This window comes from Ambystoma mexicanum, chromosome 8 (assembly GCF_040938575.1).
Source record: "Ambystoma mexicanum isolate Mex_15411 chromosome 8, UKY_AmexF1_1, whole genome shotgun sequence".
Lineage (NCBI taxonomy): Eukaryota > Metazoa > Chordata > Amphibia > Caudata > Ambystomatidae > Ambystoma > Ambystoma mexicanum.
The window spans coordinates 56785719-56804322 of NC_090929.1; positions in this window are offsets into that span (position 1 = coordinate 56785719).

Here is an 18604-nt window from a genome sequence, read left to right on the forward strand (position 1 = left end):
TGCATAATCTGCCAGCAACTCACCGCTGTGCACACATTAAAAGTAGTGATAGGGATCATCCCCAGACCAAATGGACCATTCCAGCACTTGCATATCGACTATGTTGACATGATTCAAGTGTGCAACGGGTACAGGTATTTAGTTGTGGTGGTATGTCCATTCTCTAGATGGATAGAAGCAGGTCCCTGTACACACCCAGAACCTACCTGTGCTGCCAAGTTCCTAGTGAGGGAAGTGTTCCCTAGGTGGGGGGTGTGTGAAGTAATGAGATCAGATAACAGGGCTCACTTTGTAAATTCAGTTTTCGAACAGATTACCTTGTTGCTTGGTATAAAGCACAAGTTCTCTTTGGCGTATCATCCTGAGGGGAACGGGATATGTGAACGGATCAACGGCTTGCTTAAAGAGAAGATAGCCAAATTGAAGCTCACATTAAAGAAGGGATGGCTGCACTGTCTACCATTGGCATTGTATGCACTTCGGAACCAACCAGGCTCCGACCATCATCTCACGCCACACGAGATAGTTGCAGGCAGAAGGATGAGGACCCCTCTTAACCCCCGAGATAGAGCAAGTTGTAATGCCCAGCTGACTAGAGAGGTTCTGGGAACAGAGATGCAAAAGTACCTTGACTGTATGACATCCAGCACCTCTGTCATTACAGGCCAGCTGCAGTGATGGCAAAAAGGGGACGGCGCAGCACGAAACACAGCAGGTAGTGCTGAAGCAGACACCGAGCAAGGTGTACATGCGCCCCTCGTCTTCCCTGGTGACAGCGTGCTTGTGAAGAACTTTACCAGGAAAAGGTGGGACGAGGCAAGATTTAATGGCCCTTTCATCGTAGAGGACTGCACCCCCTCCGCCGTCAAGCTCCAGGGCAGAAGGGCATGGATCTTCCTGAATGACATTAAACCCTATATAGGAAAGATCCCTCCTGCTGCATCCAACTGTAAAGAAACCACAGACAACGGGGAAGAACCTCAGCACGTGCAGACAAGATCCATGGCAAGGAAGAAGGACGCATGAGCAGAAAACCAAGACAAAGAACCCGGATGGAAAGTGTGGCATAAAAATGGACAGGATCCCCAAGCAAGGGGAAATAAAGACTTAACGAACACTCTGTACATCCCAGTTGCAGGGTAAAGAGAAGCACATCCTAAGCCACAACAACATTGATAAAATGAGCTTTCGAGAGCGCGAAATGCTCAATTAGTACAAAGAATCAAGACTCTGATAGACTGCAAATAAGACATTGCCTAAGAGTGTAACACAGTATCCTGAAGCAATCAGTGTTGAGACTTTGTTCACAGAACTTATGGTACATTCCGGCAGAAGTCTCAAGTGGGATGTGCTAACCCATTTCCAACTCGTGGTGTTATCATACCCATCACTCATAGGGAGAGGAGCCAGTGTCACAGACTTCATCCAAGATCCGGCCAACAAGAAAATAATCTGGCAACTACTGACTGTCATCACGGAAGCCTTCATTGTACTGCCTGAGTACGGTGAGAAGGACACAAATGCTTCCACCGCCAATAGACATTGATGAACTCACGTTTAATTTGTTCTTCCAAATAATCGAGAAGTGCCTAGGGCTCGTCAGGAGAACACCTGACACAGGCACTTATATCAGAGATCCAAGAAACCTACCTCAACTGAGTCAGCTGTGGACTAAATTAAATCATTTGGTGGTCATCCACACGACGGGAAGGCGCAAAGACTGTGCGAATTAAAAGAAAAGCTTGTGATCAGGACACAACCAAACAGGACAAATATCCCTATCACCCGAGGACACTCGGCTGGCGCAGAACGTTCTGCTTAGATTAGTCACAGACTATCCAGAAATGGTAGGAAGGCCTGCAGATGTTGACGTCATCACCTTCCTTAGAGATCCAGCCAACGCCCCACAGATGGGCACACTTTTCCATGGTATAATGCTCCAAGTGGAGCTGTCCAACTTCCAGCGAGAATTCCTAAGGAGATTCCAATAGACTTTCCGCCGTGGAGCAGATCGAGGAGAGAGACACTGTTCTTCAACTTGTCGCCGCGAGTCCGAGTGAAAGGAGCAGACACAAGAACTTCACCATCTTATTTTCACTTTTCTGCATTTTTCTCCTTTTTTCCTATTTTTTCATATGTTCACTTTTATTTTTACTTTTGTTTTTGTTTTTACAACATTTTATTTTTGCGTGATTTTTAGCAGTTTCGTCTTTTCCTTCTTTCGCATTGAGCAAGTTCCAGCATGTCCTCAGGACCAAGACAAATTCGAGGCGTGCATTGGGACCTCACCTATTATCGATATGTATAATGAATGTGATGTACCAAAGGTGCTAGCCTAACCCTTTTCCATAATCTAGCACAGGAACTGTACTGAGTAACCAGAGACTACCGTCGTCACTCACGTGAGGGGGGACATTTGGAGAAGCACTCGTCCCTCTAATAGTAAAAGAAAGAATAAATAATTGACTATGAACTCATTTGAAATGGGGGCCCAGAACAGTAACTTGGTTTTACTCCCAACAGAAGTGCGCCCCCACTTCCCTGGAAGAAAATGCTGCAAATTGTCGCTCCAAACAATTGTGTGTATATGTTTAGTTATTATTATTGTTTTTCTGTCATTAACAATCAGAACTGCTTTCTTTATTGGTGCGCAAAGTGCCCCAATCTCAGTGCACCCACCAGATAATGAACATATGGGGCATACGAAAGCACCCAGGCCCTATATAGTCATTCCAGTCCCAAGAAAACCTGATGATAAAAGTAACAAACTCAATTTAAATGTAATGAGCAATGATTTAGACACATTTGAGGTAACAAATGAAGAGAAAAGCTGGAGACAGGGTCAGCACGGAATGAATGAAAATGTAGCACTGACCACAGCACGCACCCACACACAGAACACACACCACCAAGGGCAAGTGTCAATGGTTACAAGGCCTCCAACGAAGGCAGCAGAGAAGGAGAGACTGCCTGCCGAACATACAATTCCAGAGAATAGTGGAAAGGACCAAGAAAAGCCAAGTGAATTACCAAAGACGGAGGAAATTGCAAAATCCCTCAAAAGAACAGAAGTGGCCACAAAAGAATTCACAGAGAAGACACACATGCTAATAGATTATTTGTTCCCATTCATAGTCCAAGCAAAGAAACTGCACGAGGAGCTGAAAAACAGAACTATAGAAACTATAACAGCAAGCACACCTGCTCCAACGCAAGGAACAAGCCGCAGGCCTACAACACAGCCACAGGTTGGGAGGTTGATGAGCGAATGGTGGTTCCAGGAAGTTTATGGCAGACTACAAAACAGAAGGAAAGGAAGCACAATTCCTTCTCCTACCACAGCGAAGCAGTCGAGGCAGCCTGCTCCACTGAGATACCCGAAGTGGAAAAGCAGCACAGACTCATTTAGAGACATAGTTGTAGCAAACTACAGAAGAACGCTGAGAATCAAGAGAAGCCCACATGAAGATAACAATGAACTTAATGATTACCTGGACAGCACAGCCCATCTCGGAAACAACATATGGTACCAGCACATGTAGGAAGAAGGACGAAGGCAGTCGGAAGGAGAATGCTTCGTCTGTGCTCTCCTACCATACAGCATGGGAAAATCCAAGATCTTCGTGGCTGTAGAAATTGATGTCCCTACAGCACACTGTATGTCACATGTAGGACAATTTATGGGAAGAGACGCCTCGTTGATATGGGCCAATGAAAAGGATTACCCGGATGAAGATGGCTATGTCCAGGACATTAAAACAAGAAACCGAGCGCACACCAGAAATCATATGATCAGGTATGAGAACCCTGGCATCAAAGGATCAGGGATAAGATGGGAAGTTAACCCGAGACTGAATGTTCAAGGGAAGACTGCAGAAGAGGCTCAAATCTGGAAGAACAGAGGCCAAATGCATATCTGGGGGTCAGTGGTCCCCCCAGATGAATGGGAGGACGGAGTAGTAATCTGCCGAGCATGGATGGCCCTTGGAGCCTGCAAGGAAGCAATAGAGAATTTGCAGAGGTTATGCAAACCTCTGTGGCCAAAGCTAGTAAAGTTACTAACATGGGTCTGTCGGGGGGAAATTCTGCCGGGGTCGGCCGGGCCGTCCGCAGACCTCCGGGCAGGGAGGCCCCAACTTCTCCCGTATATCCCAAAAGAGATAGAGTATGAGACACACGCAAGAAGCAAGGTGACTCTGCTGTTTATTAGACAAAACGGCAGGGATGGGTCAAGGAGCGTATGCGTCTGTCCTGACACACACACAATCATGGGGCTCGCAGGCCCTTTTTACCTTAGTATGACGCGCTACTTGCGTCATTTTACAAAGTTTAGTAAAAAACCTATTTCCACTCTGGATTGGTTACTCGATTGGTAGGGTTAGTATAGCGCACATATAGAGAACAGTGTTAGTGGCTGAGGGTTAGTCAGGTGGTATACCTGGGCTGTCCCTTCAATTTGATACATGAAAATTGTTACATGAAGAACTCTGAGGATTGGTCAATGTTAATGGCGTCAGTGATAAGAGCCCCCTGTTCTGATTGGTCCGCTCGCGAGCCTCCCAGTCTGGGACTATCGCTGTTCCCAGCTCGCGGTGCACCTGTAATTTGCAACAATGTTTTAATATGGGTAGGTGTAAACAATGTGAGGATCTATTCATATGTTGGGAGGTCGACTACTCCCACTGCTGCAGATGTCCAATGAGTCTTTTAATTGTATCTGCCTGTGTCTTGAAACGTGGGATTCAGGCGTCTCCTTCCTCCTGGGCTTGGCATCTTGTCAGGTTTGGCTTTGTCACGTGAGGTGGGACCGTGTTTGAGGCAAAATTCAACATAATTAATATTGTTTTTCCTACTGTGTGCCTGGTTTATCTTGCAGGTGCGACCTTGGCGTTGGCTTGCAGCGTGCGAGATTGCAACATCGTGCCCTTGGCGGTGTGCCTTCTCCGGGCTCATTTTGCAGGGTCAGCAACCCAGTTCTTACTCATTCAATGTTCATGGAAGCTTTTGCTTGTGGCCTACTTGGGCCTGGTGCATAGGTGGAACCGTTTGATGCAGAGCGCTTTAGGTTACGGTATCATATTGCTTTATCCTCAGTATCGTGTCCGTTATATTCTTCATTATGGTACATGGCTCTTAGAAGAAGCGTGAGCAAGCCTTTTTAGATAAGTTCATTGTGCGTCCTGCGTTTCTGCATTTTGAGAGCCTATGTGGAAAATAATAAAGATGCACGTCCGTGAGTATGTCTGTCGCCTACGTCATAGCACTGAGTATATTTTTCGTGTGAATTGGTGTGGGAGTGTCCGGTGTGTATATTTGCACAGGTGTGCTGACCGTGGCTAGGTCGTCATGGCATCTCTAACGACATGTAGGTTTAGTCGAGTTGGTCCGTGCCGCAGGTGTCGGCATGGACAGGGCGGGCTGCTGGGCAGGTAGATGGGCACATCCGTATGTTCCTGTACCAGGGTATTTGGTCGTCTGGTAGACAGGCAAACTCCTCTCGTGGCGGGTGTCTAGGCCGTGATCCTCTAGGCCAAGCACGAGGGGGGAAGGGCGGGAGCCTTGTCTTCCATTCTCCCGCATCAGTCCCCCCTCTGGTCGACTTTTCGACCACAAACATATCCTTTTCTTTATCTCCTCTTACTCTCCATATTTTAGTTATTCCTCCCAAATGTCCATAGTGGTTAACATGGTCTTCAAACGACCAATACATATATTCACAGGTTCCTCCAGGAGTGCAGTATACCCATTTCCCTATGTAGCTCCTTGGGTTTCTTGGGTTTTGGAGCTTGACAGATGGTGGGTCCAGGTGGTTGGTGATGATCTGGTTGCGCAACTTCTCTCTCTCTTTTATTATTGTGCCTGTGTGCTGGCCGTCATCTGTTGGCATCAAGAGGTGTATACCAACCATTTCGATCATCTCGTCTGTGGTGCGTGCCTTCCGGGCTTTCCAAAATCTTATTATGATCAGTGTAGCTCCAGCCAAAATAGTACATCCAACTATAATCTTCAGTCCATCTGACAGCCAAGATGGCATCCATGACCATAGTATTGAAAACCAACTCTCATCCTCTTTTACACCTTTACTTTCATCCATCATTTTTGAGTGCATCTGGGCCACTTGTGATACAGCTTCCGTGAGTGTACCATTGTCAGCATCGTTAGCAGGAATGAACGTGCAGCATGATTGTCCTATCTTTGCGCAAACTCCTCCTTCCATTGCTGTGAGGAGGTCCAGTACATATCTGTTCTGTAGTGCAACCATTCTTACTGCTCGCAATTCCTCTTTTATTGCGTTGAATCCATTCACTGTAGAGTTAATTGTCATCATTAGTTCCCACCTAGTTATCTGGAGCCATTTCGCGTTTGCGTAGGCCTGCAGTCCAGGATGTATTATTGAGGAGAAGAACATAGCTGCTCTGCTGAATAGTCTGTGTTCCGGCGGAATTGAGGTCAGTGCTGTTTCCGACCTTCCCCACAGGTAATTTCCTGTTAGAGGTTCTCCTTGTCTTTTCCTTCTGTTGAGGACAGTGTTGTTGCCGTTGCGTCTGTTCTTTGGCCCTTTCTGAGGCTGTGCAGATCTCTTCTTCCTTTTGTTCCCTTCATCCATCTTGGGAAAATTCGCCATGTTTACATGCTTCTGGGCTACCACCAGTGATGGTACATTAACGTGTACTATAGTGCATACACCATTCCACAAAGGGGGCAGTGTGTGGTACGCCTTGTCTCCACAGGCCCAGTAATGGTCCATTACTACTGCTGTTCCTGCTCCCCCCTCAGGTAGCTCCATCACACTTCCACAGTTGGTATTGTACCCTACATCCACCTCTCCCTTATGTTGGTAGCATACCTTAGGCGCAGTTAGCGGCAATATCGTTATTGGGTCTTCATCCTTCTCCATCCATGTGAGCATGGGTACGTACTTGACCCAAGTCATCCAACATCTATGGTTATGTCCATCAATAGTTGAAATGTTTTCCCTTGTTACCATGTTACTGCCAACCACTCCTATGTCCCATTTGTTGTCCATGTACACCTTCCCTGTTATTATAATCAGTGGTCTTTCCCAACATCCGTTTTTACCAGAGACTTCAGTGGCGTACCAATCACATGGCAGGTACTGCAGTGTTACCTTCTTTGTTTCTCCTTTTTCAGGACCACTTGTTATGTATTTGAATCCTTCAGCATGTAAACTGCTCTTGTGGTAACTCAAATAAGTCTTGAGGAAGTTGTTTTCATATGGATATGTATCTTGTGTTTTCCACACCAGATGCACCACTGTCCCTTGAAATCTTCCTTTCGTCTGGAACAGTGCCAGGTATATTATACATCGTGCTACTTTTCCATCTATCTCCGTGGCAACAAATGTTCGAGAAGCGCTCATGGCGTATGGGATCAATGAGCAAACGTAGCAGCTGTCGTCCGGTAACCTCGTGAGGGGTGAGGTGGTGGTCGGACCCTGGTCTATTCCTTAGCTCAAATAAGGCTAATGGAAGGCAATATAACCAACTCTTCTTTGTTGTTTGCTGTATCTTTGCAATTGCCTCCTTTAATAGGCCATTCAGGCGTTCACATATACCGTTGGCCTGTGGGTGGTATGCACATGCAAACTTATGCTTGATGTTCAGCAAGGATGTGATGTGCTGGAACATTTCGTTTGCGAAATGTGGGCCATTGTCTGACCTCAGTACCTCGCACACTCCCCACCTGGGGAAGACCTCCCTCACTAGGAATTTAGCCGCTCCAAATGCATCTGGGTGTGAACAGGGCCCTGCTTCAATCCACCTCGAGAATGGGCATACTACTACAATCATATACCTATTTCCTTGACATACGTTGATCATATCAACATAGTCAATATGGAGATGCCGGAAAGGTCCCTCTGGCCGGGGTATAGTACCTCTTATCACCTTCAGAGTATGACCGGCCGTAAACTGTTGACATGTGAGACAATTGCTGATAAAATTTGACACATGAGAATTTAACTCGGGACAGAACCAGTCTTCCCTAATTCGTGCTGCAATTACTTCCTTGCCTCTGTGGGCTGGGTAGTGTAGTTGGCTCAGGGCGGTGTTCAATAGTGATAGTGGTATCACAATCTTTCCAGTGTCACCCTGGCGCCATAGTGCGTCGGTTGGTGACATAGCGCATCCTCTTTTTAGCCATATTTCTTTTTCGGCCATTGGTGCAGCCGCTTGTAGATCCATGATCTGTGTGGCTGGGAGATGGGTGTACCCTTCTCTTATCAACATCTCCTTAGCCACTCCCCTCCCTCTCCCTCTCTGTGACTCTGGGGGGTTCTATATTTCACCAAAGTATGCAGCATATTTCGCATGTGCGTCTGCTGCTGCATTCCCTTTTGAGATGTGGTCTTCACCATTGGTGTGTGCGGTGCATTTGACCAAAGCTAGTTCTTGGGGATCATTTATTGCTTCAATTAGTTCAGCCAATAGGAGAGCATGTTGCACTGGAGTGCCATCAGCTCTCCTAAACCCCCTTCTTCTCCATTTCGACAGCCCTGAGTGGACAGTGGATGTAACATATGCGCTGTCGGAATATATGGTCACTCGTTTGTCAAAGCTTTCCTTCAACGCCAAGATCAGTGCAACTAATTCCGCTGCTTGAGCGGAGTAATGCTGTGGTAGTTGTACACATTTCATTGCCACACACACCGGTACCTCCATCATTTTTACCACTGTTGCCCCAGTCCTCCTTACACCATCCCTTTGGTCAATAGTTGATGATCCATCAATGAACAAGAGCTCACCTCCCTCTAGTGCGTTTTCTTCAACCTTTCTAGCACATGAGTACATGTCAGTTATTTGCGTACAGTCGTGGGCATAATCTCCCTCCTCAATTACTTCTGCTAGGAACCTTGCAGGGTTGACCGTGCTACATCTAACAATTGATAGTTCAGCTCTGGATAAGATGATCTCATAACCTGATGCCCTTTGCGTGGTTAGGGTGGACTTAGGTTTATTCAATATGGCAAATAGTGCATGTTCCACAAACAGCGTAGTTGGGCACCCCATGGTGATTGCTGATGCTTTCTCTACCTCAAAAGCAGCTGCGGCGAGCCCTTGTTCGCAAGGGAAATGACCTAGCATCACAGGATCTATATGGCCGCTGTAAAAAGCTACTGGTTTGTAGCCCATGCTTGTTTTTTGGGCCAATACTGCTTTCATTACTGCTGAGTCGCAATGTGAAAATATGAAAAATGGTCGCTCATAGTCTGGGGATGCCAGTACCGGAGCAGTTGATATCGCATCTTTCAATTCATCAAAAGCCTCTTTCATTTCCATTGTCCACCCCAGCTTTTTCTCCCCTTTATTAGCTTCCTTTAATGCCTCAAGCAGGGGTCCTATGTATGAACTGTAATCAAATACCCATGCTCTACAGTAGTTGCACAGACCCAGGAACTGCTGCAGTTCCCTCACTGTTTGTGGCACTGGTGTGTTTGAAATGGCCTGTGCTCTTTGTGGTGCAATCTTTCTTCCATGTTGAGATATGAGCTGACCAATGTAAAGTACCTGTTCTTGACAGTACTGTAACTTTTCCATGTCTACCTTGTAACCTTTCTCAGCCAATATTGTCAACATCTTTAATGAGTCCTCTCTGCATGTTCTTTCGTTTGTACTGCAAATTATTATGTCATCCACATACTGCAACACTGTGCTTTCCACTTCAATGTTACCCAAATCCATCTGTATTACTCTGTTGAAAATTGAGGGTGATTCGCAATACCCTTGTGGCAATCTGGTGTGTTTCCACTTTGTGTTTCTGTAAGTGAAGCTTGTCAGATCTTGTGAATCTGGGTGCAATGGTACAGAAGTCATGGTAGAAAATACAATAGATTTATTGAATATTGAAGAAGATCAGTGCTACACAATGGAAATCTTTCTGTAAGAATAAGAGATATTAAATTGTTTATCTGAAGAGACCAGCATCAAGCCAAAGTCAACATTTATACCAGTTTGTTAGCAGAAAATGCAATAGATATTTTTCAGAAATCTGTAAGTGAAAACTTAAGAAAATATTACTTGAGTGGAAATAAAACTAGAGCAAAAAGTAACCTTACACAGGAAGAAAAATCAGCCATCAAGGAACTAGCAGCTGATACATCTATAATAACAAAGGCAGCAGATAAGGGAGGTAAAATTGTCCTCATGAACAGAATTGATTATATAAATGAAGGTATGAAACATCTAAACAAGGTTGAATGCTATGAAAAATTGACAAACAATCCGCTACCAAACTTGGAATTGGAATGGAATCAAAAAATCAAAAATTTCTTTGAGTTAAGTCTACTCAGTGAAAAGGAATATTATGGACTATTAACGAAAAATTCAATTCTAGCCACTATGTATTTTATACCCAAAGTGCATAAAGCTTTCACAAAATTTCCATCCTTAAGACCGATCATAAATGGAATTGGCTCAATTACAGAAAATGTTTCACAGTATATTGACACGCACCTCCAACCATTAACAACTAATCTTGCCTCTTTTGTGAAGGACTCAAAACATATAATTCAACAAGTTAATCAGATTCCATGGGAAGAGAACTACTTATTTGTCACCTTGGATGTAGTACAACTCTACACAAGTATTCAACACAATAGAGGAATAGAAAGTACATAATTTTTTTTTTAAAACAAGATCTATTTCTTATGAACAACAAAACAAAATGATATTAGAGATGCTTCATTTTTGTCTACACAACAACATTTTTACTTTTAATAACACATTATATAAACAACGACAGGGCACAGCAATGGGATCAAAGTTTGCACCACATATGCTAATCTTTTTATGGGGTTTTTTGAAATACAACATGCATGGAAACATCCCCTTTTCAACACCAATGTTAAATTTTGGGGTCGCTTTATTGATGAGATTTTTTTGCTCTGGGAAGGCAACACAACAGAGTTAGACATTTATGTTACCCATTTAAACAACAACAACTTTAATGTATCCTTCACAAAATCAGTTGATTCACGCAAGATATAATTTCTGCATTTTGAATTATTTATCGAGGATGCACAAATTCAAACAAAGTTATTTACCAAGCCAACAGCAGGAAACAGTCTCCTTCATGCAACCTCATTTCATCCAAGACATACAATCCACAATATACCATTTGGGGAGATCCTTAGAGTAAAACAGAATTGTAGTACTGCCTCTACCTATCAGGAAAATTTGAAATCTACTTATCTAAAATTTAAACAAAGAGGTTATGGGATTAACAACATCAAAACCGCAATAAAGAAAGCTGAAACCATTTCAAGAGACTCTTTACTAATGGACAAACCTAAAACCATAGCCAGCAAATGCAGAATTCAATTTATAACAACCTACAGCAGAGAATCAAAAAAGATAAAGAAAATATTATCAGAGAATTGCAATATTCTTCTCACTGATTTGAGCTTAAGAAACTATGTGGATGACAAAGCAAGCATTTGCTTTGGAAAAGCTCTGACCATAAGAAATCTAGTGAGTCCGAGCTTTCTAAAACCATTACCAGATACAAGAAAGATATTTTTTCAATCACTCATGAAAGGTACTCAAAAATCTGGACATTGTAAATTATGCCCCTTTTTGAGCACAGGCAAAAAAGGAAATCTTACTACCTAATGGCAATACTAAGAGAATCAAGGAACCGATTAATTGTAATTCCACATTTGTGGTATATGGACTGGAATGTGTCTGCAAAAAACTTTACATCGGCAGCACAATAAGTAAACGAAAAGTTAGGATGTTTGAGCACCTAAGAGCTATCAAAAACCGGGATCTAAGATCTCCCATTGCAATGCATATTTTGGAAAATCATCCCACATTTGATGTAAAAGGATTGAAAATATTTGGCCTGGAGAAAATCTCCTTACCACCGAGAGGGGGGAATAAAGAAGACATTTTAAGAAAACAGGAGTGCAAATGGATATGCATAATGGACACATGCATAACTGGTTTGAATAATGACACTGAAATGTACAACTGTTTATGATACCATTTTCTAATGATTATGTTGTTGAAATTGTATTATTGGTTATGATATTAGACTAAACAAAAATATGGTGTGCAAATTGTTTGGTTAGATAATGTATAATTATAATGATTGAGTTTTTATTGCTAGATTTCTCTCAACAAATTGATGACATAACAATTTTTGTTGGTTAAATAAGCTTATATGAGAAACTTATAAGGTTAACATCATTGGCACCTTTTTCTATTAATTTAGTACAAAGTAAAAACCAATATAAATCAACTTCACAAACCTCTTTTTAAACATCGATTATTTCCATGAGCCTGTATCCTTTAGTTCACATAGGCACAAACTTACCAACAAAATGGTCGCTTTAGCGCGATTGAGCGCGATGACGTCATCGCGTCACGCTATATAACGTAACGCGTGGCATGATGATGTCATCGCGACCCGCGCGAGGACATAAATAGAGCAATCAGTTACAGAGTAGCCACGAAAGCATTCGGCGGCACTCTGCTATGTAACCTGAATCTGAAAAGAGGACTTTGAAAGGAGAAACCGGATGTAATACTAAGGTAAGGAATCCTCAATTAACAAATAGCCTAAAAAGACTAAAAAATGGTTATTGAACAAAACTCCATGAGCCAAATATTTGTTGAATATATGTTTAACTAGTTATAATAAACAAGACCTTCTCTATCCCCACAGCATCTAAAAATATTAGACAGCAGAGGGCTGTAATATGGTATAAATTACTTAAAAGAAGCAGTAAAGAGAAAGTTATTTCACAAACAAAGGAAATTGGAACAAGAATAAAAAAAATTTTTGGTGAGTGCAAAACAATAATTATTAAATTAAGAATTTTACAAAGCAAATTATGAAGTCACAAATTAAGTGGCAATGGTCTGCCATTTTTAATTTTCTTTTCTAATGTAAACCTTTGAAACATTATTTTCTTTTGTCTCAAAAAGGTAATCAAGAATGTGTTAAACTCTCCTGAAGAACCATTGCAAAATGTGATGCGGAAACACGTGTAGAGAGTATTTGAGAGTAAGAGAGTATTTGAGAGTAATTGGGAATTGAAAGAAACTATATGGAAAATTGATACACAAACTATAAGGATATGATTGAATGTGAAGTTAACATGACTAGTTTACAATAAATGAACTATGGAAGTACAGATCAGACTATTTGGAATCATTAATCTGTTGAAACCTTACTCTTTATTTTCATCAATACTCACCGAAACAAACTCAATACAAGTGGTTGGCGCATTAGAGTAAAATTATAACTCTTATCGCTTTTTCAGTTTTTTGATTGCTTCTGTGTAGCAACCACACATGGATTAGAGTTTTACTCATGCTGACAACCTTATAAGTAAATAAGCGATCAGTTTGACTACATAAAATTTGTCGCCAAGGCAAGCTTTTTTGGTTGGTTGCACAAAGGTAAATATTAAAAAGAAGTGGAGAAAGTGCCAATCCCTGCGGCACACCACAGCACTGGAAGTGGATTTCTGGAAGAAAGCCTCCAACCGGAAACACGTTGTTGACGACCAGTAAGGAATGATGTGAACCACTGTAGCGCACAGGGGTCCACATTCAACAAGATGGTAATGGTCCACCATATTAAATGTGGCAGATAGGTCGAGCATCACAAGCAGGGAGAGTTTACCTACATCCCCAGCCTTTAATCTCTCGTCCCAGACTGCCATCAATGCTGTCTCTGTCCCCATGTAGTGGACGAAAGCCAGACTGCAGGGGTTGGGGAAGACCATGGTCCTCAACATAATCCTGCAGTTGTCTGGTGACCACCTTTTCCAGGATTTTACCGGGCCAAGGAAGACCGGCCCTTTTGCCCTCTTCAACTAATTGAGACTAGGGCTGCAAGATGTATCCTTGGCCTAAAGCCCAGGGACCACATCTCTCCAACCCTACAATCTCTCCACTGACTCCCAGTAACTGCAAGGATCAAATTCAAGACCCTCTGCATCATCCACAAGTCTTTCTGGGGCCTGGGACCCAACTACATCCATCCTTTTCTCCCTAAATACCTCCCTGCTAGAGTCCTTCGGTCCTATAGCTCAAACTCTCTGCAGACCAGACGGTTCTCCAAGCAGAGTGTCAATCTGGAAAAATGAATACCCTTCATTTGAATAATAGACGTAACTTGATGGCCGCGGGCCAACCGTTTTATGCACCGAATTATAGAAATATAAACTGCTATGCTTGACTAAGGAGCGGCCATTTTAAATGTAGCAAGAATCGCCATTTTGCTTGTTAACCATTGCTCAATGCTTTCTGTCTAAAAAACTGCTTTGCAGCTTACAATTCTTGCAGATTCTGCTTACTCTGCTCAACTGTTAACATTGTTGTCTGAATATGAAAGGGCAAGGTCGCGGGACTGAAGAGTTTGCTGAAACACCTCATGAGTCGCCCAGAGAGGAATGCCCACGCTCCCTCTCTGTAGCCTTGGGAGGAAGCTGCAGGGTATTTAATCACTTCACATCTGCCAGCCAGTCTCGTACGATGGTAGAATATGTTAGAATAATATAGTTAAAGGCTTGAATTATGCTTTTCTTACGGCCCCCCTTCGCAAAACCCTTTAGAACGTGTCGGCTCCCAGGACACGAATCCTCATAGATAGCAAAGCTTGAAATGTGGCTCTTCCCCCGTGTGCAGCTTGCTTCCAAGAACAGAACCACCGTGTTCTAAAAGATGCCTCTGCACTTTCTAAATTGCACATTGTTACTAGAATAGACATCGAAAGCGTTATAATTGTCATACTCGTCGGATATGTCCATCGTCATCCCGAGTTCAAAGGAATTTAATAAAGAGGGGTGTTGAACATGACTTTGCTGATTGTATAATATGCATTTTGCATATATGTAACGATGTACGTAATTCGCTCTCTTGTGTCCCTCGAGGTCTAGGAAACTCACGTCGCGGGGCGTGAGATCAGAATTGGACAATTGATACTATCTTTTGCTTGCAATAAACCCTAGCATTGGGAATTTGAACCTCGTGTCTGGCGCATCTTTTCGTGTATGGTTATTGCCTTGTTTCCATAGCACGAGGGACCCCTAGGGGCCCCTTTCAAGATGGCACCCGAATAGGGACCCTCCCCCACTTGCCCCATCGTATACGTTGTAACGGAGTAAAGGCGGAAGAACGGCGAGGACAGGACGGTCGAGCCGGGATCAAGAAGTGTACGGGGCGCCCTGTAGAGGAGAGGAGAGATTCCTTCCGCAGATCTGCACACATCTGATCCCTGATCGACGTACTGGGCCAGAGGGCAAAGGAGGCGAGGGTCCCGAGACGAGGCAGAAGCCATAGAAGCGCAGACACGACGTAGGGAGAGGTTGCGTTAGAACAGGCGACTTGTTTTATCAGGTGAGTCATTCCCTGATTCAAAGAGAAACCTGATTTTTGGTACAGTGTTGATTTTGCAAACTCAAACGTCCAGGTAAAAGTGGCTAACCAAAGGGGAAGGTTAAAGAAACATGCCTGGAGTACTGTCCACTTTATCGGGGCTTTTCAGCTGCGGTAGACAGTCCCTGGAATATGGCCAAAGTGCACCGCCTGGGGGAACGCCGGCTTATGATATGTATGCAAAATATGGTGTGGGTGCGATAATATATTGTGAGATTTGGCATAGCCAAACTAGAAAGCAACCCGACCATCAGTGGCCGATTAATGATAGTTTTGAGATTGGGAGGATAGATAACCTAGAAAGGGTGCTGATTAGAAAGAAAGCGCGACCTGCAGCTTTTGAGACCGTCAAAGATTTGAGGAGGGAAGCAATGCTCCGACTAAGGAGTAGAGAGAAGCATGCGCGTAGGCACAAAACGAAGCTTGAGATAGCAGAAGGGAAGGAAGAGGAGGAGTGGACTGAGAGTCTAAGACGGGAAGGGAGACGGGACCAGATGAACATAGACAGAATATACCCGCAGCGGGAACTACACATAGCAGACAAATTAATGGAACATTTGTTAATTAACACGGGTCGAGGCCCAAAACCAGAATCAAAACCAAACATGCCAGCAGTGACTACGCAGGCCAAACCAGTAGCTCTCATACCCCCTCCCACAGCCCAAGCTATTCCCCTCATGCAAGCGTTAACCCAAGCCCCACCCACAGCGCGAGCCCTCCCACAAGTGCAGACCGCGGACACACAATTTCCCAGCACCCAGCAAGGCCCTTCAAAGATGCCACCTGTGTCACTTGTCCCATCCGCACCTCCTGCTCTAGGGACAGATTCAGCACCATCCGCCCCTCCGGAAGTTGAAATTGAGACTCGGGAAGCAAGAGGCGGGGCTGAAGGAACAGGATTTGGATGGGTAATTCGAAGCGCGATCAGCAAAGAGAGAAAGATTGAATCACGGCAAGAGGCAGAAATGTACATAGAAGGAAATGATGAGACGGCAGCATTGGCCTCATTGTATGGGTACCGAAGAAGAGACGAGAGACAGGTAGTGTTGGAATGCATGGGGGAAATTTTGGTGGGAGAATGGAAAAAGATACTTGGGAATTTACCGCCACAGCGGTTGTTAGATTTGAATAAGTTAGCACGCAGTGAGCAAAGAGATGAGGATGTAAGAAAACATGTGCACGAACTGATTGAAGTAAAAAATGAAATGGAAGACAGATATGCTGAGAGTTTATTAAGAAAGGTAGGAAGGAGGCGTCAAGGTTGAATATGAAAAAATCATGGTCGTGAGTTTTTCCAGGTGGTACAATGCATTTGCCGGTACCGGGACAAATAGGCGATAAACAAAGATTGCAGGTATGGGTAGGGGAAGGGGAAACAATGCGATGGATGTTGAACAAAAGAACGTCAGTAAAGGAAGTAAGTGAGATATGTAATGGGTACCCATTGGAGATGAGAAAAGAAGCGATGCAAACGATAGTAGGGGTGTTACTGCAGCAGGTCATTGGATACAATAGAGGTAGAGGAAATGCACAAGGCCGGGGAAATTTGAATAATATGCATGGGGTGTCTTTGGGATTAAATCAATGTGCGTACTGTAAGGAGGAAGGACACTGGCGAGCGCAATGCCCGCACCTACAGAATAGAGGTGGGTTTGGTCAGAGAACGCCTCATAGAGGACATCAGGGGTCAAACGGCCCCAGCAGAAGTAATATTCAGCAGAAGCAGGGATATACCAATGGAGGTACTCAAACCCAATCATATGGTCAAAACGTCTGCATTATATATATGCTATATTATAGGATTTAATCACTTCACAGCTGCCAGCCAGTCTCGGACGATGGTAGAATATGTTAGAATAATATAGTTAAAGGCTTGAATTATGCTTTGCTTACGGCCCCCCTTCGCAAAACCCTTTAGAACGTGTCGGCTCCCAGGACACGAATAGTACCTCATAAATAGCAAAGCTTGGAATGTGGCTCTTCCCCCGTGTGCAGCTTGCTTCCAAGAACAGAACCACCGTGTTCTAAAAGATGCCTCCGCACTTTCTAAATTGCACATTGTTACTAGAATAGACATCGAAAGCGTTATAATCGTCATACTCGTTGGATATTGTAATGCTCACCTGGCTCCCACAGAGGCGCTGGTCTAGTCTGGGTTGCAGTGGCCTCTTCAAGCGTGATGCACAGAACTCGGACCACCGATTGAACAGGACCCCCAAATCTTGCTTGTCTGGCCCGTAGGAATATCCTTCTGCAGATGAGAAAGGGGATTAACTGTCTGCAGAATAGTGTGCTTGCTCCCCTATTTCCCCCTTCGTTCTCCTCTGACTTCCTCAAAAAAAACCCCGGTTTAAGCTCACCTTATGGCTTGGAAGGATGAACTCTCCATCCTGCTTCTGGTGCAGCGGCGCGCGTTTGTCCAGTTACTTCACTGGTTTTCAGAATGGTGCTGGCACCATCCACTTGACTTTTCTGAGCGATACGCCGTAAGTATGAAGATTCAAAAGTTCAAGTGTGAGCCTCTTTTTATGTTGTCTTCCTAACCTGTGATCTGTGCTTTATTTCAGGTGCAGAACGAAGGCGATGCATTGAGGGGTTAAATTGCCGATGGTAAAATCAGGTGAGTTAGTGATGAGGGCGACCCCTCTAAATGTCTTTATAATTCCCCAGTAATGTCTTTTGTCCTTTCCCCATAGGGGCCGGGGTGCGGTACCCGCCAACGAAGCGGCGCCGACCCGAAATGTGGAATGGTTCACCAAGAAAAGCCGGTAAGTATTATGGCTGAAAATTCGCCTTTCCTCCTGTGTTCCCTCTGCTCACCTTTTGTCTCTTCTTCTCTCCCCTAGGTGCAGAGATGTGGCGACCGGTGCGGACATCCGCGATGGAGCCGGGAGATGTCTCGAGGACAGGTGAGTGAAGCACGGTGCTGCAGCGAGCAACGCAATGCTTTTAAATAGAAGTCTTTCTTCAAGAATGCTGGCGTGAAGATTCCGGATGCAGGTAAGAAATTTGAATAAGTTCTTGGTTTTCACCTTTCTCTTCTCTTCTTTCCTTACAGGTGTTCGAGGTTCGAGGCGGGCGTGACTGGAGTACAGGTGCAGGAGCAGACACAGTGAGCGTTCAGCTGCTGGGATGCAGAACAACGCGAAGCACGTGTGGCTGTCCGGGCGTGGCTTAAATAGCCTTGTAAGAAG